We start from the raw sequence: 23012 nt of genomic DNA, 5'->3' as shown, positions 1-23012 counted from the left end.
GACTGCTGAAGGCGAGGGAAGGTGTAAACATGCAGAAGGAAGGGATGTGAGACATGTCTGGCACCTGCTCACTTTACCCTAATACTTCAATAGCACTTAACGATAATAATGATGATGGTGATGATGACGTTGATAGTAATAGTAACTTTGGCGTGTGCTGAGGGCTACTGTGTTAGGCATTGTGTTAGGCAGTTTGCATCCACTGTCTGAGTTGATGCTCACAAATGAGGAAACTGAGCCTCCAACAGAGGTTATACACTTGCTCAAGGTCACACAGCAATGAAGTATTAGGTTGGTCTGGAACTCAGGTCTTCAGACTTTGACTAGTTAATGAACCAGCTTTACTGTTTCCTGCATGGTATATATCGTACATGCATTGAGGGCCCTGAGATGTGTCAAATGATGAAGAGACTGTAAGGGACTCTAGAGGGTTCCACCCTGCGGCTTTGGAGGAGACAAGGAATAATTCTAACATGACAGGCACCTGTTATATTGGGGAGCAGCATTGCACCCAGGTAAAGAACTACATTTCACAGCTTCCTTTGGAGACTGGGGTGGCTAAAGTGATTTAAGTAGTAGTTGTTGGCTGGGTCTTCTGGGAACCTTAAAGCAAGCAGACTTAGCTAAGAAGTAGGCACCCTTTGGTCCTTCCCACTTTCCTTCTTTTCTTAGGTGGAATGTGGATGTGACCACCGGCGCTCTAGTATTCACTTTGTGAATATGGGGTGACATTGAGGATGTTAAACCTCAAAGATAATGGTTCATCCAGAGAAAATGTCTAGATCCCTGTCAACCTAGGTGTCTTCAAGATGACCTAGGTCATCTGTACCAGCCATGAATTGCTTCCCGCTAGACTCCTTTTAGGTCATAAAAAATAATAAGCCTGTATCTTGTATAAGATACTGTTATTTCTCATTTCTGTTACCAGCAGTTGAAACTAATCTAAACTGATAAACCCCTGATGCTTTGACAGGTGCTGTGCTAGGTACTTTACATATCTGATCCCAGTTTAATTCTCACAATGTAGGTAGAAATTATTTTATATATGGGCAATTACCCTCAGAGGCAGAGGCAGGATTTGAACCCAGGACCACCTGGTCCCCCAAACCATTGCTGTCTTCATGGAGTCATCCCAGAAAAAAGGGGACAGAAAATGTGAGATAAACATTTAGGGGAAAAAAAATGCTGAGGCATGGAGAGAGAATAAAGGTGGTGAGTTCTTGGGATTATAACGAAATGCAGCTTCGAGTGGAAGAATCGTATCGTCAAACCTGCGGTAATTGGGAAGAATCGTCAAGAAAGCAAAGAGTGAGTGTGATAGGATATTTTCAACAGGCCCAAAAGTTAATGCTGTCAGAATCACTGAAGATGTTGAAGATATGGTCTAGAGTTCCAGAGCAGACCACAAGCTGGCGTCAGAAAGATCACTTCCTCTGGAAACACAAGTTTGGACATACTGGGTTGCTTCATTTGGGACAACAGCAGAAGGCCATCAAGATTCTTAATCCTATGTGTTTAAGAGTTTCAGTTCAAGACCTCGTTAACTTTTGATGAGGCAGAATGAATACTGTGGCAACAATGAGGAAGGATTTTCAGGATTTCCCCCACCATGCCTATGCATATCCCACCTCCTTGGCCACGCTTCTATTCTTCTATCCCTTTGCTTATTCTTTTCCCTTTTGCTTCTCTTTGCTGATAGCATACAACCCCCAGTGCATTTATTATTTACTGAACATTAAATCTCTGCTCCTGTCAGGCATGATGCCTGCTCTGGAACGCAAGGATGAGCAACACCAACAAAGCAACACGTCCCAAGAACTTACGATGGGCTTAGCGTGTTCTCAGCACTGCCCATGTTTTATCTTGTTTAATCCTCACAACGCTCCCAGGCAAGCACTATTATCCCCATTTTACATGCAAGGCACAGACAGGTTTAAGTGCCCTGCTCAAGCTTACACAAATAGTAAGTGGAGGAGCCAGGGTCCCAATCCTGAGCTCACTCTCTTCACCCCTAGGCTGTACCACCCCCTCTGACGAGTGGTTCTCCAACAGACATGAAATTCTAAACTACCCGGGATGCTCTCTAAAGCATGGCTGCAGGGCTGACTCCACAGCTGCTGAATCAGCTCCCTAGGGAATAGGAGCTGGGTGATTCCGAAGCATATTATTGGTTAAAATACACTTAGTGTGATATAAGGCCTTATCTTCAGTTACCTGGGGGAGACCAACAGACAAATCATATATCCGTAATATAATCGTGTGTGCATGTACGTATGTGTATGTTTGTATGTATGTATAGTGCTATAGCGTACTCATCGGAGATGTTAACTTGTAAATCAAATATACAAGCATGGTTATCATTAAAACAACTATATTAGTATGTGAAGGTGCTAAGAATGCAGAAAGAACAGCACAGTGGGCAAGCACAGAAGATGGGTCCCCAACCTCAGACTGCTACCATTTAGGTTTGTCACTATTACTTAAAGCTATCGAGGCCTTTTGTCTCTTGGCCCAGGTGTACCAACCATAAAAAAAGTAATAGGTGCTAATCATTAGCCATTGATAATTTAGGGTGGGATTTTATTTCTAAATTCATCATGTCCCTGGGAATGGGATTTTGTTATAGCGCTGATTTGAGCTAACTTTCCCCCCCGATTTTAATGAAATAATTGACATACATCATTGCATAAGTTTAAGGTGTACAGCATAATAAGTTGACTTACATATATGGTGAAATGATTACCACGTTAAGTTTGATTAACATTCATCATCTCATATAGATATGAAAGAAAAAGGAAAAAACACTTAAGATTTACTGTCCTCACAACTTTTTTTTTTTTTTTCGGGGTACGCGGGCCTTTCACTGTTGTGGCCTCTCCCATTGCGGAGCACAGGCTCCGGACGCACAGGCTCAGCGGCCATGGCTCACGGGCCCAGCCGCTCCGCGGCATGTGGGATCTTCCTGGACCGGGGCACGAACCCGTGTCCCATGCATCGGCAGGCGGACTCTCAACCACTGCGCCACCAGGGAAGCCCCTCACAACTTTTTTAATCAATGACTTTTATGTTTATTTTGAAAGTTAAGATAAAATTGACATGCAATATTATATTGGTTTCAGGTGTACAACATAGTGATTCAATATTGTATCTATTGTGAAATGATCACCGTAATAAGACTAGTTAACATTAGTCACCGTACGTAGCTGTGAATTTTTTTTTCTTGTGAGAACTTTTAAGATCTACTCTCTTAGCAACTTTCAGATACACAATACAGTATTAACTATAAGGGCCATGATGTACATTACAACCCCATTGCTCATTTATTTTGTAACTGGAAACTTGTGCCTTTTGCCTCTCTTTTTCCATTGTGCCCATCCCCACTCTTCACATCTGTCAACCACCAATCTGTTCTCAGTACCTATGATCTTGTTTTTTTTTTTCTTCTTTTTAAAGATTCCACATGTAAGTGAGATCATAGGGCGTTTGTCTTTCCCTGTCCAACTTATTTCACTTAGTATAATGCCCTCAGGGTTCATCCATATCACAAATGGCAATATTTCATTCTTTTTTTTTTGGCAGAATAATATTCCGTTTGTGTGTGTGTGTATATGTATATTATATATATATATCACATCTTCTTTACCCGTTCATCCATTGATGGACGCTTACATCGCTTTCATGTCTTGGCTATTGTAAATAATGCTGCAGTGAACACTGGGGTGTATATCTTTCTGAGTTAGTGTTTTCATTTTCTTCATCTATATGTCCAGAAATGGAATTGCTGGCTCGTATGGTAGTTCTATTTTTTAATTTTTTGAGGATACCCCATACTGTTTTCCATAGTGGCTGCACCAATTTACATTCCCACCAACGGTGCACAAGGATTCCCTTTTCTCCACATCCTTCCCAACACTTGTTATTTGTCTTTTTGATAATAGCCATTCTAACAGGCGTGAGATAATATCTCATCATGGTTTGATTTGCACATCCCTAGGGATCAGTAATGTTGAGCACCTTTTCATGGGTCTGTTGGCTATCTGTGTGTCTTCTTTGGAAAAATGTCTATACAGATCCTATTTTTTTTTTGCGGTACGTGGGCCTCTCACTGCTGTGGCCTCTCCCGTTGCGGAGCACAGGCTCCGGACGCGCAGGCCCAGCGGCCACGGCTCACAGGCCCAGCCGCTCTGCGGCATGTGGGATCTTCCCGGACCGGGGCACGAACCCGTGTCCCCTGCATCCGCAGGCGGACTCTCAACAACTGCGCCACCAGGGAAGCCCCACAGATCCTACTTTTCAGTTGAATTTTTTTTTTTTTTTTTTTTTTTTTTTTTTTTTAGTATATCTATTTATTTTTGGCTGCATTGGGTCTTAGCTGTGGCACGTGGGATCTTTCATTGCATCGCGCGGGCTCTTCGTTGTGTCGTGTGGGCTTCTCTCTACATGTGGCATGCGGGTTTTCTCTCTCTAGTTGTGGCGCACAGGCTCCAGAGCATATGGGCTCTGCAGTTGTGGTGTGCAGGCTCTAGAGGGTGTGGGCTCTGTAGTTTGTGGCACGTGGGCTCTCTAGTCGAGGTGCGTGGGCTTAGTTACCCCGTGGCATGTGGGATCTTAGTTCCCCGACCAGGGGTCGAACCCACATCCTCTGCATTGGAAGGTGGATTCTTTACTGTTGTACCACCAGGGAAGTCCCTTAGTTGAATTCGGTTTTTTCTTTTTTCTTTTTTTTGCCTGTGTCGGCTCTTTGCTGCTGCGTGTGGGCTTTCTCTAGTTGTGGCGAACAGGGGCTACTCTTCATTGCGGTGTGTGGGCTTCTCATTGCAGTGGCTTCTCTTGTTGCGGAGCATGGGCTCTAGACGTGCGGGCTTCAGTAGTTGCAGCACACGGGCTCAGTAGTTGTGGCATGTGGGCCCCAGAGAGCATGGGCTTCAGTAGTTGCAGTGCATGGGGTCAGTATTTGCAGTGCATGGGCTCTAGAGTGCACGGGCTTCAGTAGTTGTGGCTCACGGCTTCTAGAGCGCAGGCTCAGTAGTTGTGCCGCATGGGCTTAGTTGCTTCGCGGCATGTGGGATCTTCCCAGACCAGGGATCAAACCCATGTTCCCTGCATTGGCAGGCAGATTCTTAAGCACTGCACCACCAGGGAAGTCCCTTAGTTGAATTGGTTTAAAAAATTTTTTTTTGCTATTGAGTTGTACGAGTTCTTTTTATATTTTAGATATTAACCCCTTATCAGATATATGATTTGTAAATATTAAAAAACATTATAATGAAAAGGCTGCCTTTTCATTTTGTGGATGGTTTCCTTTGCTTGTGTAAGCTTTTTAATAGCCCCATTTATTGGTTTTCGCTTTTATTGCCTTTGCTTTTATGTCAAATCCAGAAAATCACTGTCAAGACTAATGTCAAGGAACCTACGCTTTTTCTTGGAGTTTTATGGTTCCACGTCTTATGTTCAAGTTTTTAATCCATTTGAGTTACTTTCTGTGCATGGTATAAGATAGTGGTACAGTTCCATTCTTTTGTATGGCGATGTCAAGTTTTCCCAGCACCACTTGTTGAAGAGAGTGTCCTTTCTCCATTTTATATTCTTGGCTCCTTTGCTGTAAATTAATTGACCATACATGTGTGGGTTTATTTCTGGGCTCTCAATTCTTTTCCATTGGTCTTTGTGTCTATTTTTATTCCAGTACCATATTGTTTTGATTACTATAGCTTTGCAGTAGAGTTTGAAATCAGGGATCATGATGCCTTCAGCTTTGCTGTTCTTCTTCTTTTTTTTAATGAAACAATTAAAAAAATAAATTTATTTATTTATTTTTGGTGTGTTGGGTCTTTGTTGCTGCTTGCGGGCTTTCTCTAGTTGCGGTGAGCGGGGGCTACTCTTCGATCTGGTGTGCAGGCTTCTCATTGCAGTGGCTTCTCTTGTTGCAGAGCATGAGCTCTAGGCATGCGGGCTTCAGTAGTTGTGGCACATGGGCTCAGTAGTTGTGGCTCACGAGCTCTAGAGTGCAGGCTCAGTAGTTGTGGTGCACGGGCTTAGTTGCTCCGCGGCATGTGGGATCTTCCCAGACCAGGGCTCGAACCCGTGTCCCCTGAATTGGCAGGCGGGTTCTTAACCACTGCGCCACCAGGGAAGCCCCAATGAAACAAATTTTTAATTTCAATTTTATATTTACAAAAAGACAAAGAGAATAGGGAGTGGGGAGGCAGGAATGATGCTGGTCACCCCCCAGCCCCCCCAGAGTGCAGTGAGAGGCCACAGCCAACAGAATGGGTCAGACTGCTCTCCTCTGCCATTACTGACAACAGCAATGGACCAAAGGCTTCAGTTAACAAGGTCAGTCTGTTTGGGGAGAGTCAGACCGTCTGTCCAGTCCATGTGCATGAGGAGGAAGTTCCAAGTCAGTCTATTGAGGCCTTGGCTCTCCATAGGCTGGGGCCCTTCTCTTGGAAGTTCTGGGCCGCCCTCTCCAGGGCACATAGGGGCCACAGGGACGATGCCAGGGAAAACCCCTGTGGACCACAGGGGCCCGCTGCTGATAACAGGGTCGGGCGAAGGGAGGCCTAGGCGGCTGGCGACTAAACATAAAGTCAACTTCGAAGGTAAATTCTGTCTGGGTAGTTTGGGGGAATATCTGAATGGAAATGGTTTAAGGAGAATTGATTCAATTGGAAAGGATGGTCTGAAGAAAAATGGGCATCTTAGGGACAGACTAGGAACGGGGGTGTCACCTTGTGAAACGGGATGGGACAGGGTTGTGGGGACAGGAGTGGGAACTGGGGTGGGTGGGGAGATGGTGTGGGGGGCAGGGGGCAGCACCCAGGTGGAGGCAGGGGTTGGGGAGGAGGGAAGGCTGGTTGATCTCTGCAGCCCCCCCTTGAGAGGGGGCTGCCTCTCAAGTCTCTTGCCAGGTCCTCCCCTGGCAGGGCCGTCATTGATGCACTTGCCCACTGGGTCGTGCTGGGGCAGCTCCACCCCCCAGGCGTTGGCCACGTGGGGCAGCAGAAGCTGGGAGAGTTGTTGGTGCACGCGCACGTTCCAGTGCACTCTGTCGGAGCCGTGCTTTAGGGACTCGTCAGAGCTGTAGAAGTTGGTTTCAATCACGTTGGTTTTCGGGGTTGAGGCTGCGGGTCGGAGCTCCGGTGGGAGGAAGCCACTGGTGATGTTGTCGCCCACGGGCATGGCCGTGTTCCAAACCAGGAGGCACGACTAGGGCAGCACCTGGCACAGGCGCCCAAATAGGCTCTCCAGGTTCTGCAGGTAGTTTGGCCAGGAGTCCTCCCCGTACCTGGTGAGGCCCCAGAGGCAGGAGCTCATGATGACCAGGTTCGGGTCGTGCTCACCCAAATGCAGCTCCTCCAGGATGGCTTCGAGGTAGTCGCGCGTCAGGAGTACACGTGCGTCAGGAAGTAGAAGCGCACCAGGTGCTGGCTGGAGCCAAACTGGCGCACCTCGCGGTAGTGGGTGCCGTTATGCATGCGGCCCTGCTTGCCCCCCTGCACCAGCTCGTCCTGCTCGAAGCCGTACTCTCCCTTGGCCTTGAGCTGGCTGAGTGTGAGCAGGCAGTCCTTCTGCAGCAGGAGCACCAGGTCCTTGTACACGGCCCTCTGGACCAAGTCCGCCAGGATGGCCACGAACTTGTTGTGGAGCAGCTGCCGCACTTCGGAGGCGAGCCCGTGGCCCATGACGCTCGGGACGCGCCGCCTAGCTCCTTCCTTTCACTCGGTGGGTCTGCGGATGGCTCCTCAGGTGTAAAGGTGATCCCTCAGCTCAGGTGGCTGGTCCTGCTACATCCTCAGGTACTTTGCTCCAGGAGGTGCCCCGGAGAGGGGAGAATTAGGCATTCTCTGTTTCCTTCAATCTCCTGGGGCTGGCTCCTTTCTTTAAACCTTAAACACATTCTAGTTTCTTGCTTTAAAAAGGAAAGGAACCGTCTTTGACTCCACCTCCAGGACAGTCCTATCTTTTGCTTCCCCTTCAAGGCCACTTTTTGCCAAGTTGTTTGAACTGGCTGTGTCTGGGTCCTCACCTCCCACTCACTCCTCCTTTTACTTTGGCTTCCAACTCCATCAAAGCGAAGAAACGTTTGTCAGTAAATCCCCAGCGATTTCCTTGCTGCTTCTTTCAGTGACTACTTCTTGGTCGTTATCACATCTGTAGCATCCCTAGCTCCTTGGGGCTGGGGCACCGATGGTGATTCCCTTCCATGACTCTGCTGGAGAGTCTGACACCCTGGTCTCCTGTCTCACGTCCCCCGGTATCCTGTGTGAGTTTCTCTTTCTCTGGCCATCCCCAAACGTCAGTCTTTCTCAAGGCCCACTCATCGGCTCCTTCCTTCTTTTCTCCAACATTCTTTCCTTAGGTGAATTCATCCACGCTCTTGGTGCCCATACACTCCTATTTGCCCCAACTTTTCTGGTCTGTTCTTCTTCTTTTTTTTTTTTTTTAAATTTATTTTATTTTTGGCTGCATTGGGTCTTCGTTGCTGTGTGTGGGCTTTCTCTAGCTGCAGTGAGCAGAGGCTACTCCTCGTTGCTGTGCACGGGCTTCTCATTGCAGTGGCTTCTCTTGTTGCGGAGCACGGGCTCTAGGCATGTGGGCTTCAGTAGTTGTGGCACATGGGCTCAGTAGTTGTGGCTTGCAGGCTCTAGAGCGCAGGCTCAGTAGTTGTGGCCCACGGGCTTAGCTGCTCCATGGCATGTGGGATCTTCCCGGACCAGGGCTCGAACCCATGTCCTCTGCATTGGCAGGCGGATTCTTAACCACTGCGCCACCAGGGAAGCCCTGTTCTTCTTTTTAAAGATTGCTTTGGCCATTTGGGTATCTGTGGTTCCATACAGATTTTAGAAACATCTGCTCTATTTCTGTGAAAAACGCCATTGGAATTTTGTTAGGGATTGCATTGAATTTGTAAATTGCTTTCGGTAGTATGGACATTTTATCAATATTAATTCTCCCACTTCGTGAGCACGGAACACCTTGCCATTTATTTGTGTCGCCTTCAGTTTCTTTCATCAATGTCTTACAGTTTTCAGTGTACAGGTTTTTTACCTCCTTGGCTAAATTTATTCCAGGGTATTTTGTTTGTTTTGATGCAATTGTAAATGGGATTGTGTTCTTAATTTCTCTTTCTGATAATTTGTTATTAGTGTACAGAGATGCAACAGATTGCTGTATATTAATTTTGTACCCTGCAACTTGACTGAAGTTTTTAATTCTTTTTTTGTTTTGTTTTGGTAAAGTCTTTATGGTATTTTATATATAATTTCATGGCTTCTACAAATAGTGACAGTTGTACTTCTTCCTTTCCCATTTGGATGCCTTTTACTTATTTTTCTTGCTTCATTGCTGTGGCTAGGACTTCCAATGTTGTGTTGAATAAAAGGGGCAAGAGTGGGTGTACTTGTCTTGTTCCTGATCTTAAAAGAAGAGCTGTCAGCCTTTCACCATTGACTACAATGTTAGGTATAAGCTTATTCTATATGGCCTTTATTATGTTGAGGTACGTTCCCTCTACACTCACTTTGCTGAAGGTTTTTATCTAAATGGATGTTGAATTTGACAAATGCTTTTCACATCTATTGAGATGGTCATATGATTTTTATCCTTTATTTTGTAAATGTGTATCACATTGATTTATCGATGTTGAACCATCCTTGCATCCTTGGAATAAATTTCACTTGATCATATGTAGGATTCTTTAAATGTATTGTTGAACTCAGTTTGCTAATGTTACGTTGAGGATTTTTTCATCTATGTCCATCAGGGATACTGGCCTGTAATTTTATTTCTTGCAGTGTCCTTGTCTGGTTTTGGTTTCAGGGTAATGCTGGCCTTGTTAAATGAGTTTGGAAGCATTCTTTTTAGAAGGACTGGTATCAATTCTTCTTTAAATGTTAAGTAGAATTCACAAGTGAAGCCATGTGATCCTGGACTTGCGTTTCGTGGGAGGTTTTTGATTACTGATTCAATCTCCTTCCTAGTAATTGGTCGGTTCAGATGGTCTCTTTCTTCTTGATTCAGTCTTTGTATGTTGTATGTTTCTAGAAATGTATCCAGTTCTTCCATGTTGTCCATTTGTTGGTGTATAATTGTTCATAGTAATCTAGTATGATCATTTTATTTCTGTGATATCGATTGTAATTTCTTCTTCATTTCAGATTTTATTTATCTGAGTCCTCTCTTTTTTCTTAAATCTAGCTAAAGGTTTGTCAATCTTGTTTATCTTTTCAAAGAACTAGCTCTTGTTTCATTGAATTTTTGCTATTGTTTAATCTCTGTTTCGTTCATTTTTTTGCTCTGATCTGTATTACTCCTTCCTGCTACTAACTTTGGGCTTCATTTGAGGTATAAAGTTAGGTTGTGTATTTATGATTTTTCTTGTTTCTTCAGGTAGACATTTACCACTATGAACTTCCCTCTAAGAACTGCTTTTTCTGTATCCCTTAAGTTTATGTTGTATTTCCATTTTCATTTGTCTCAAGGTATATTTTTATTTCTCTTTTGATTTGTTTCACTCACTGATCTATAGCATGTTGCTTAATCTCCATATATTTGTGAATGTTCTAGTTTTCTTCTTCTAATTGAGTTCTATTTCTAGTTTCAAACCATTGTGGTCGGAAAAGATGCTTGATATGATTTCAACCTTGTACATTTTTTAAGAATTGTATTGTGGCCTCATATATGATCTATCCTGGGGAAAGTTCCAAGTGCACTTGAGGAGATGTGTATTCTGTTGTTTTTGGATGGAACATTCTATTTATATCTGTTAAATTTATCTGGTCTTATATGTCATTTAAGGCCAATGTTTCCTTATTGATTTTCCATCTGGATAATCTATCCATTGATGTAAGTGGGGTATTAAGTCTCCTACTATTGTTGTATTCCTGTCTATTTCTCCCTTGAGATCTGTTAATATTTGCTTTATATATTTAGGTTATCCTATGTTGGGTGCATAAATACTTACAAATATTATATCCTGTTGTTGGATTTACCCCTTTGTCATTATGTAATACTTTTCTTTAACAACTTCCACACACACAATACGGCAGGGTTAACCATGGTCATCATGTTGTACGTTACATACCTAGCACTTATTTATCTTATAACTGGAAGTTAGTGCATTTTGATCACCTTCCTCCAGTTCTACCTCCCCCACCTCTGCCTCTGGTAACCACAAATCTGATCTCTTTTACTATAAGTTTTGGGATATTTTTGTTTGTTTGTTTTATGGATTACACCTGTAAGTGAGATCATACTTTCAGCATACCAATACAAAGTATTGGTCTTTCTCTGTCTGACTTATTTCACTTAGCACAGTGCCCTCAAGATTCATCCATGTTGTTGCATATGGCAGAATTTCCTCATTTTTTTAATGACTGAATAACATTCCATTGTATATATATACCACAACTTCTTTATCCATTCACTGTCAATGGACACTTAGGATATTTCCATATTTTAGCTATTATAAATAGCTGCTATGAACATGGGGAAACAGATATCCATTGTTTGTTTTCCTTCAGACATATTCCCAAAAGTAGAATTGCTGGATCATATAGTAGTTCTATTATATTTTTAATTTTTTGAGGACCCTTCATACTGTTTTCCATAGTGGCTGCACCAATTTACAACCCCACGAATAGTGCACAAGAGTTCCGTTTTCTCCACATCCTCACCGCACTTGTTAACTCTTGTCTTTTTAGGATGGTCATTCTAATGGGGGGTGGTGATGGTGGTGGTGGTGGTGAGGTGATATCTCATTGTGTTCTTGATTTGCATCTCCCTAGTGATTAGTGATGTTGAGCATCTTTTCATGTACCTGTTGGCCATCTGTATATCTTCTTTGAAAAAATTTCTATTCAGGTCCTTTGCCCAATCCAATTTTTAATTTTTTTTTTTTTGCCATTGGATTGTATGAGATTTTTAAAATAAATTTTAGGTGTTAATCCTTTATCAGATATATGGTTCACAAATATTTTTTCCCCATTTTGTAATTGTCATTTCACTTTGTTGATTGTTTCTTTTGCTGTGCAGAGCTTTATAGTTGACGTATTCTCACTTGTTTTTGATTTTATTGATTGTGCTTTAGGTGTCATATCCAAAAAAATCATTACCAAGACCCATATCAAAGAGCTTCTTCCTGTTTTTTCCTCTAGGAGTTTGATCATTTCAAGTCTTACATTTAAGTCTTTAATCAATTTCAAGTTACTATCTGTGAGAGGTCTAAGACAGAGGTCTAGGTTCATTATTTTACACATGAATATCCAATTTTCACAGCACCATTGATTGAAGAGATTATCTTTTCTCCATTGAGTATTGTCAAATAGAGTTGACCATAGAAGTCTGAATTTATTTCTGGGCTCTTAGTTCTATTCCATTGGTCTATCTGTCTGCTTTTATGCCAGTACCATACTGTTTTGATGACTGTAGCTTAGCAGTTTAGCTTGAAACCAGGAAGTGTGATACCTTCTGCTTTGTTCTTCCTTCTTAGGATTTCTTTGGTCATCGGGGTCTGTTATGGTTCCATATAAATTTTAGAATTTTTTTTCTACTTTTGTGAAAAATGCCTTTGGAATCGTAATCGGGATTGCATTGTATCTAGAGATGGCTTTTGGTAGTTTTGACATTTTAACAATCTTAATTCTTCCATTCAATGAAACTGGGACACCTTTCCATTTATTTGTGTCTTCTTTGATTTCTTTTATCAGTGTCTTGTATTTTTCAAAGTAGAAATCTTTCACCTCCTTGGTAAATTTGGTCCTAACTATTTTATTGTTTTTGATGCTATTGCAAATAGCATCATTTTCTTCATTTCTTTTTTAGATAATCCATTCTGAGTGTATAGAAACACTACTGAGTTCTGTTTGTTAATTTTGTATCCTACACTTTTGCCAAATTTGTTGATTATATCCAACAGTGTTCTGGCAGAGTATTTAGGATTTTCTATGTATGAAATCATGTCATCTGCAAATAGAGATAATTTTACTTCTTCCTTTCCAATTCTGATACCCTTTATTTATTTTTCTCGCCTGACTGCTCTGGCTAGAACTTTTAATACTATGTTGAATAGGAGTGGTGAGAGTGGGCACCCTTGTCTTGATACTGATCTTAGGAGAAAAGATTTCAACCTTTTACTGTTCAGTATGATGTAGCTATGGGCTTGTTATATATAGCCTTTATTATGTTGAGGTATGTTCTATCTATACCTAATTTGTTAAGCGTTTTTATCACAGACAGGTGTTGAATTCTGTCAAATGCTTTTTTCCTGCATATATTGACATAATCATATGATTTTTTTCTTTCATTCTATTAATGTGGTGTATCACACTGACTATTTTGCATATGTTGAAACATCCTTGCATCCTATGGGTAAATCCCACTAGGTCATGGTGAATGATCCTTTTAAGGTGCTGCTGAATTTGGTTTGCTAGTATTTTATTGGGAATTTTTGCATCTATATTCATTAGGGATATTGGTCTGTAGTTTTCTTTTCCGGTTTGGTATCGGGATAATGCTGGCTTTGTAAAATAAGCTTGGGGGAGTGTTCCCCTCCTCTTTATTTTTTTGAAAGAGTTTGAGAATGATTGGTATTAATTCTTCTTAAAATGTTTGGGAAAATTCACCAGTGAAGCCATCTGATCCTGAGCTTATCTTCATTGGGCAGTTTCTGGTTACTGATTGTCTCCTTATTAGTAATTGGTCTGTTCAAATTTTCTATTTCTTCCTGATGCAGTCTTGGTAACTTGTACGTTTCTAAGAAATTTCCATTTCTTCTAGGTTATTCAGTTTGTTGGTGTATAGTTGTTCAGAGGAGCCTCCTATGATCCTTTGTATTTCTGTAGTATAAATTGTAATGTGTCCTTCTTCATTTATAATTTTTTTAAAATAAATTTATTTTATTTTTGGCTGTGTTGGGTCTCCGTTGCTGCGCGAGGGCTTTCTCTAGTTGTAGTGAGCGGGAGCTACTCTTTGGTGCGGTGCACGGGCTTCTCATTGCGGTGGCTTCTCTTGTTGTGAAGCATGGACTCTAGGAACGTGGGCTTCATTAGTTGTGGCACGTGGGCTCAGTAGTTGTGGCACATGGGCTTAGTTGCTCTGCAGCATGTGGGATCTTCCTGAACCAGGGCCCGAATCCCCTGCACTGTCAGGCGGATTCTCAACCACTGCACCACCAGGGAAGCCCTTCATTTATAATTTTGTTGACTGGGTCCCTTCTCTTTTTGCCTTGGTTGGTGTACCTAAGGGTTTGTCAGTTTTGTTGATCTTTTCAAAGAACCAACTGTGAGTTTGTTTTATATCATCTATTGTTTTCTTGTTCTATTTATTTCTGCTCTTTTATTTCCTTCCTTCTGGTAACCTTGGGCTCAGTTTGTTCTCCTTTTTTCTAGTTCCTTAAGACACAGAGTTAGGTTGTTTATTTGGAGTCTTTGTTGCCTCTTAGTGCAGGTGTTTGTTGCTGTGAACTTCCCTCTTAGAACTGCTTTTGCTGCATCCCATAAGGTTTGGTATGTTGTAGTTCCATTTTCATTTGTCTCAAAATACTTTTAAAATTTCCGCTTTAGTTTGTTTTTGATCCATTGGTTGCTCAGGAGAGTGTTTTAAAATTTCCATGTATTTGTAAATTTTCTAGTTTTCCTCCTGTTACTGATTTCTAGTTTCATACCACCGTGGTCAGAGGAGAAACTTGCTATGATTTCAATCTTCTTTAATCTGCTATGTTGGTGGCCCAACATATAGTTTATCTTAGAAATTGTTCCATGGGCGCTTGAAGAATGTGTTTTCTGCTGTTGTCAGATAGCATGTTCTGTATGTGTCTGTTAGGTCTATTTTGTCTATAGCATTGCTCAAATCTGCTGTTTCCTTATTGACTCTGTGTCTGAAGGATCTATCCATTGTTGAAAGTGGGATATTAAAGTTCCCAACTATTTTTGTGTTGCTGTTTATTTCTCCTTTTAGCTCTGTTTTTGTTTTATATATTTAGATGCTTCAGTGTTGAGTGTATAAATATTTATACTTGTTATATCTTAATGGATTGACCTCTTTATCAGTATATAATGAACTTTTTTGTTTCTTTTTACCATTTTTAGTTTAAAGTCTCTTTTGTTTCATATAAGTATAGCTACTCTTGCTTTTCTGGGGATTATTATCTGTTTGAAATATCTTTTCCATCCTTTCACTCTCAGTCTATACATGTCTTTAAGGCTAAAGTGAGTGTCATATAAGGCAGCATATTGTTGGATCTTTTCTTTTAAATCAATTCAGCCATTCTATGTCTTTTAATTAGAGAATTTAATGTTTGCAATTGAAGTAATTACTGATAAGTAAGGACTTACTGTTGTCATTTTGTTCATCATGTTCTGGCTTTCTTGTAGACGCATTGTTCCCCTTTTCGTATCCTGTTGCCCTTTTTTTTTTTTGGCTGCGCTGTGCAGCTTGTGGGATCTTAGTTCCCTGACCAGGGATTGAACCTGGGCTCCCTGAAGTGGAAGCGTGGAGTCCTAACCACTGGACTGCCAGGGAATTCCCCTTGCTGTCTTTTTTTGTGTGTGTGTCTTGATGTCTTTTGGTACCAGTGTTCTCTGACTTCTTTATCATGTTCTTCCATGTAATTACTACAGGTTTTCCCCTTTGTGGTTACCATGAGGCTTACGTAAAATATCTTAAAATGATAACATTCTATTTTAAGCTGATAACAACTTAGCTTTAATATAACTCTGAAAATTTACACTTTTACTTCTCACATTTTGGGTACTGATGTTATAGTTTACATATTTTTAATACTATGTAACTACGAACAGATTATAGTAGTTATGATTATTATTTTTTTAAACTTATAACTAGAGTTGTAAGTGAATTCACACTACTCTTACCATATTACATAATCTAATTTTGACTATATGTTTACCATTAAAAGTGAGTTTTATGTTACTTTCTTCTGTTTTTATGATGCTAATTAGTGACCTTTTACTTCCACTCAAAGAACTCCCTTACCATTTTGGTAAGGTAGGTCTAATGGTGGTGAACTCCCTTGCTCTTGTTTGCTCATGAGTCTTTTCCTTCCTTCATTTATGAGGACACTTTTGCTGGGTATAGAATTCTTGGTTTACAGTTTTTTTTTTTCCCTTTCAATATTTTGAATATATCATCCCATTCCCGCATGGCCTGAAAAGTTTCTGTTGAGAAACCTGCTGATAGTCTCATGGAGATTCCCTTGTATGTAATGTCTGTCTTTTGTCCTACTGCTCTCAACTTGCTTTATCTTTGACTTTTGACAATGTTAATTGCAATGTGTCTCAGTGTAGTCCTATTTGGGTTCAGCCTATTTGGGGTCCTTTGGGCCTCATTGATCTGGATGTCCATTTCTCTTTTTTGGTTTGGGAAGATTTCAGCAAGTATTGCTTTAAGTATCCTTTCTGTTCCTTTCTCTTTCTCTTCTGGAATTCTCATAATGCAAATATTCTTTTTTTTTGTGTGGAGGTGGGGGGCTTGTGTCTCATAAGTGCAAAGGCTTTCATCGCTGTTTTTCTTTTTTGCTCCTCTGACTGGATAATTTCAACTGTCCTGTCTTCCAGATTGCTGACTTTTTTTTCTTCTGTATTGAGTCTGCTTTTGAAGCTCTTAATTCTTCAGTTTAGTTATTGTATTTTTCAGCTCTAGAATTTTTTTCATGGTGTTTATTTTTGTTCAACTTCTTGTCATGTTCATGAATTGTTTTCCTAATTTCATTTGTCTGTGTGTTCTTGCAGTTCACTAAAGTTCTTCAAGAGGACTATTTGGAATTCTTTGGCTGACAGTTCACAGATATTCATTTAAGTAGGCTCAGTTACTGAAGTTCTCTTAGTTTCCTTTGGTGGTATCATATTTCCCTCATTTTTCATGAGCTTTCAGTCCCTACATTGGTATCTGTGCATTTGAGTAAGTGGTCTCTCTTCTAGACTTTGTAGGTTTGCTTTGGTAGAGAGAATTCTTTGCCAGTTAGCTCAGTTTTAGTTTCTGCAAGTGTCTGCTGATGACGACCTTGAGCAGCTGGGTCTATTTTTGGATGAGGCAACTGCTTGAGCTCTGAGGGCAGGGGTGGGAGGGTGTGCTGCTGACTGAGAACAGTTGGATAGGACTCTTGTCTCGGTTCCCTGCCGAAGTGAGGCTGTAGGATGGGCTCTGCAGTTGCCTGGGTTCTCTGGTCAGGCTTACTAGACCAGTGGGCCTGGGTACTGTACTTAGCAGTAGGTATCTGCCCTGCCCTAGTGGGGCAGCAGAATGGAATCCAGGGTCTGCACGGCTTGTTTCAGGACTTGAATTTGGGAAGAGTGTATACTGAATTCCCTCTCCAGATGGGGGCTACAGGTTTTGCTCTGCAGATGGGAAAAGCCATAGACTGTGCTCTCTGTTCAAGTGCCACTGTAAGTAGGGCAGATGGATGGGCTACATAGCTTCCCATGGGCTGTGGTTAGGTTCCTTGGTCGGGTGGGCTGAAGCCTATAGTCAGCAATGAGTGGGGTTACAAATTAGTTTTCCTGCTTGGGGTGAAGTGCAAGAACTAGCTCCAAGGTTTGTAAGGCTATTTGTTTGTGATCTTGATTCAAACCAACCTCTGCCCCAAGTTCCCTGGCCAAATAGGGCCACTGGCTTTGCTTTGCAGGCTGTCAGCTCTGCCTGCCCACCTCTCTGTTTGAGCTTGCTGTGCTATACAGCCTCTACGTGTTCCCACCAGTCCCCCTGGCCAGTCAGGGTGGGGAGACACACTCAGCAGCTGGTAGGCCTATGATCCGCTCCCATGCCTGGGTCGGGCAGGAGGGTCCATTTCAGGCACCTCCCAAATTTTCTGAACAGGCTTTCTGGTTGGAAGGGGCCGAGAGCTACACTTAGCAGCAATGAGCCTGTGAATGAACTCCCCCTGTCTGGGCATATCAGGGGAACCCTCCATGCCTGGTACTGACTTTGCTCTGGGGCAATCAGCTCTGCCTGCCCGCCTCCTGGCTTGAGCATTACTGGGTTTCCATGCCTTGGAGGGGGAAGTGGGCAGATCAGCCTCCAGAGCTGGTAAAACTCCTGCCAAGTTCCCTGCTCAGACTGACTTGGTTCTGCAGCTGAGCAAAGCTGCTGGCTGGGATTACCCGGGCGCTGCAGGGAGGGACTCGGTCTACCGAGATCTGAGTGCTGGTTGTTGCAAGCCCCTCCCTCTTTCTCCATCAGGATCAGCTTCCCAGTGGTTGAGCCCCGCAGATTCTCCTGCAGTCCCTGTGGGGTGATACAGGAGTAGCCGCTCTCACAAAGCAGCTCACAATGCTGGGGGGGTCCCAGATGTCGCCCACGAGCTCTCTTTTCCCACTAGTGGAGCTGTGTTGGCCTGGGGGAGGGGCAATGCAGTCCGCGTGCAGGTGCTTCTGTTACCCTTCTGATACACAAGTCTTGATCTCTGTGGTGCAAGGCGCGGGGGTTGGGGGGTTGGGGTGGTGGGGTGTGGCTCAGCCTCACCCTGTGTTCTAGGACGCTCTTGGTGGTTTCCTGTCCATGAATCCTTGTTAGCTGCTGTGCTTGTGAGGGCAAAGTCAGGGATGACCTATGTTCCCATCTTGGTGATGTCGCTGAGTTAACTTTTGAAATACGTAATTTCTATAAAAATGCCTGATCCTTCTACTAGTTAAATATAATAAATTCGCTGGAAGCTGAGTCAAGGAGTTCAGGCCAGCCGTATAATCTAGTCAAATATGTTTAATTGTGAGGGTCCCTTCAGTAAAGAGGAGGTGCCTGGGCTATGGGGTCCGAGATCTTGGAGGGTCTGACAGGCATGCTCACCTCTTCGTAGGCACCCGCCCCCGGCTTCAGAGTGTGCCGGGGCTTTCATTTAGCCACACTGTTCTTATTCCGAATTCCACCTAAAAATATTTAAATTAACCTTCAGGCTTCCTGGAGAACGTAAAAGTTATTCTGAATTATTTTCACTGCCAGGATCAGCACAATTCCCTTCCCAGCCAGCTCGGTAGGTATTCAGTGATAGAGAAACCAGTTTTTAAATTAATACAATTTTGTGTTGGTAAGGAAGCCATTCTTTTTAATTATTGGGCGGGCATTCTCCTCAGCCTGGCTTCCCCAGTTAATAAAACTCAGCTATTTAGCATGGTTTTTATTTTTGCAGAGGGCAGACTTTGGGAAGTAGTTTCCCGATGTGGAATCTCCCTCCAGAACGTTTTGATCTCTCCAGGCACACGCCTGTCACAAGGAGCCTTGTACAGAACCCTGAGAAAAGGAAACGCTGTCATTAAAATGGCCCTGGTGGGCCTATAACTGGCGACTCTAACTTAGCTTGAGGGGCAATGTTGGGAGCTGGCGAATCGAGAAACTGGAAAGAGGAAGTTAACGCTGGGCTGGATCCCCTCCTGGAAAGGGCACTGTAGCACAGCAGGAGAGACCTCAGTTGGACTTACAGCAGAATCCCTTGCCCATCCCACGTCACGTCTGGGAAACCCAGAAAAGATGAGTGAGGGAGGGCAAGAGATTCTCCATGTCTGGCGATGCCGAAAAGCAGAACTCCCTGCTTGGAGAGTTTAGTTATTCACCCGCCCAGAGGAAAAGCCTAAAAGCCTGGCCTAGATGACATCTTCATTTCCTTTCTGGGTCAGTCCTCTGGGATTTAAAAAGCAGCTCCCATACAAGACTCCATGCTATGATGGGATCAGGGATGGAGCAGACATAACAACTTGCTATAAATTTAATATCAGCTTAAATAATGCATAATTAGAAGGGTAAGCCTCTGCAAACACATTAAATAATGTATTCCCCAAGCAAACATGATTTTTGGATGATTTGCTGTTTCGGATGGCGGTGAGGTAGAAAGGTGGAGAGACCTGAATTTGAGTTGCAGGGGTTTTTTTTTGTTTGTTTTTTAAATGTCGGTTCATTGGGTTGTTTATTTTACTTTTATTTTCGGCTGCGTTGGGTCTTCGTTTCTGTGCGAGGGCTTTCTCCAGTTGTGGCAAGCAGGGTCCGCTCTTCAACGCGGTGCGCGGGCCTCTCACGGTCGTTGCCTGTCTTGCTGCGGAGCACAGGCTCCGGACGCGCAGGCTCAGCGGCCATGGCTCACGGGCCTAGTTGCTCCGCGGCATGTGGGATCTTCCCGGACCGGGGCACGAACCCGTGTCCCCTGCATCGGCAGGCGGACTCTCAACCACTGCGCCACCAGGGAAGCCCTGAGTTGCAGTTTTAACACTGATCAGTTTTGTCATTACAAAGCAGAACCTTTACTGGTCATGCCTCCGTTTCCTTATCTGTCATGGCCTGTGAGCTCCTAGTGGGTAGAGACTTTATCTTATTTTTCTTAGTGTCTCTATTATTTTGGAACGTGTTTGGTGCTCAAACATTTGTGAGTAAGGGGCTTGAATTAGACCGAGTATAAGCACGCTGGCAGCTCTGATGATCTAAGCTCTAATAAGGAAAACTGAGATGAGAAAATGTGAGCAGGACATTTGTGACTTCCAAGTATCTGAAAGGCTTCTTCCTTCATTCTAAAGAGCAATTGGAGTCATTTTGGGAGGAACCCCCGAGACCTGGAATTTAATAGACAGAGGTTGGAGGCAGAGGATTTTCATGATGTCAACTTAAAATCACAGCCACTCATTCAGCATTGACTGAGCACCTACTCTGTGCTTGTTAATGTGATCAATATTTAAACTAGAGCAGGACAGTTAGGGCCCCTGACCTCATGACCTTACAGGTCAGAGGAGGAAAAAGACACATGAACCAACAATGAAAAACATTCGTGTGGTGATGAGTAAATAGAGGAAGGCACTATGGGAACGGAGGAGGGACATAGAGCCAGAACTGGATGGATGAGGCCAGTTTCCCAGAGGAACTGCTGCCTCAGTGGGGCCCAAAGTATGAGACTTCACAGGTGAGGGCAGGAGATGACTCGGAGAATATTCCAGAGGGGGACGTCAGCAGGTGAAAGCTCGGGTGGTGAGCAAGGGCCCTGCCCAGGCAGAGAACCTCACTTCCGATGCTGTGGGAGAGTTCTAGTGGGGGCAGGTGGTCCATGGGTAGGGATGTGGCAGAGAGGAGGGGTGTCTGATACGGAGCCTCAGCCCAGACGAACTGAACGGACTGGGACTTGTCATCCTGCAACCTGAACTTGTAGAAGTAGGTTGCGTGTCTCCTAGCCTCTCAGAAGCGGGGAAGGCAGTCCAGCCTGCAGATGAATGCTCCTTTGTGTTCAACAGTGGGTACATCTGGGGAGGACGTCTGTGCTTCTCAGATCCTTAGCAGCACCGGTCAGGCCCCAATCCCTTGACCTCACCACCCCCCCAGCTAGTCTGCTCCAGCTACACTGGCTCATGTTCTGCCTCAGGGCCTTTGCGCATGCTGGTACCTTAGCACAGAAGGCTTTCTTGCCATTCCATTCCTGAAACTTTCCTACTCTTCATTCAGTTCTCAGCCCAAATGTCATCTTCCTAGAGTGGGCTTAACCTAAATCAGACACTCCCTGTTATTTCAACCATTTTTTTCCCCCACAGCACCCATCACCATTTCTTTACACTATTTGTAACTTATTTGATTATTATCTGTTTCCCCTTGCTACAGCATAAAGCTCCATGAGGGTCTTTCCACTTTTCCATCGCACCAATCAAAACAGCAAGCAAGTCATCCGAAAGTAATGTTTGCTTGGGGGATACATTGTTGAATATATTTTGCAGAGGCTTACCCTTCCAATTATATATTATTTAAGCTAATATTACATTTATAGCAAGTTCTGCCTGCACAAGCACTGCTCAGAATTCAGTGTCTTGTCTGTTCACTAACGTAACACTCAGTGCCTCGAACAGTGCCAGGAACGTAATAGGTGTTTGAAAAAATAAAACGTTGGTTGGTGTAGAATGAATGCACTGTGGCAGGAAGGGCTGATGAAATTCAGGCTCTTGTGAAGACTGCATATGTTAACAGACCTACCTGAGTGGGTTCCATGCAGAACTGAGTTCACGTGTGTGTGTTCACAGGCACACACGCATACCCGCCTCCCACCTTGTTCCTGCGTCACTGTCATTTGCCACAAAAGTAAAAGTAACACAAGCCAACGTGTAATTGCAATGTCATATTAATCATACAGAAACCCAAACAAAATTACTAACTCCCACTTCCTGGAATACTAATAACACTAATACTGGTATCATGATGGAAGATTATCTGGGAAGCAATTTTCCTTCTGTTCTGCTACCTACACATGTAGCTGTTTCTTGCTTTTGCAATCTCTGTGTAAATCATAATCAGGAGGAAATATCCTAGAGGGTGGTTATGTGCCTTCCTTATCAGAGAGAATCACGCACTAAACCCATCTTAGGAAAGAGCAGAAGTTTTAAATCTTAACAGGAGGAGGTGGTTTCAGTTCTCTCTTCCAAAAGTCTAGAAAAATGTCTTGCTGGAGGGGAGGACATTAATGCATTAAGAGGTCCTCAGGACCAGGAGTTTGCTTTATGATTAGGCTTTGGAGGGAGGGAGGATGAAGAATATACCTGGGTGTGTATGAGTGTGATTTAACCATCTCTTCCTTCTGTGGGTGTAGCACCCCCTTTCTCTAAGGTTTCCCCATCTAGGAGTTTTTACTGAGATGTCCGTCACACGAGACACATGTCCACGTGTGACCCAGCCAATCACAGACCCCCACCTGCCTGACCAGTGATTGGCCCTGGGGTGTGACTGCCATTCCATCTGTGGCAGGCCATTCAGAGTTCTTCCAAGGGATTTTAGAGTTTAATTCTGTAAAAGATTGCTTCCTCTTCCCCCTGGGTCACTAAGCTGAACTGGTATATCAGCCCGGAGTCATCTTTAGCCAAGTCTGCCTGACTCCCAGGGTGAAGAGGTCACCAGTCGAATGTAGGGGTAAATTAGGCTAAGTGTCAAGGGCAACATTGCTAAGAGATGGAAGGGGGCCGAGAGAAGGATGTCAACCTGATGATATCATTTGAGCTGGTGAAGTCGCTAAGGCTAGCTCCTCTCTGGTAGGGGCCCGCGAGGCAAGACAA

General features: G+C 43.4%; 1 protein-coding gene and 1 pseudogene across 2 annotated transcripts in view; both read right to left on the bottom strand.

The window, feature by feature from the left end:
- Nucleotides 1–23012, bottom strand: part of TENM2 (teneurin transmembrane protein 2) — a gene marked incomplete at its 5' end in the record, with an annotated part of 411764 nt that overhangs the window by 23771 nt on the left and 364981 nt on the right. The window lies entirely within an intron of this gene.
- Nucleotides 6407–7700, bottom strand: LOC307184328 (PC-esterase domain-containing protein 1B-like; annotated as a pseudogene). Its single transcript has one exon. The product of its transcript is annotated as a PC-esterase domain-containing protein 1B-like (transcript).

Source organism: Stenella coeruleoalba, assembly GCF_951394435.1.
Source record: "Stenella coeruleoalba genome assembly, chromosome: 3".
Taxonomy (NCBI): domain Eukaryota; kingdom Metazoa; phylum Chordata; class Mammalia; order Artiodactyla; family Delphinidae; genus Stenella; species Stenella coeruleoalba.
The sequence above is the reverse complement of the archived record's forward strand: the minus strand, read 5'-3'. Positions and strand labels throughout refer to the sequence as shown.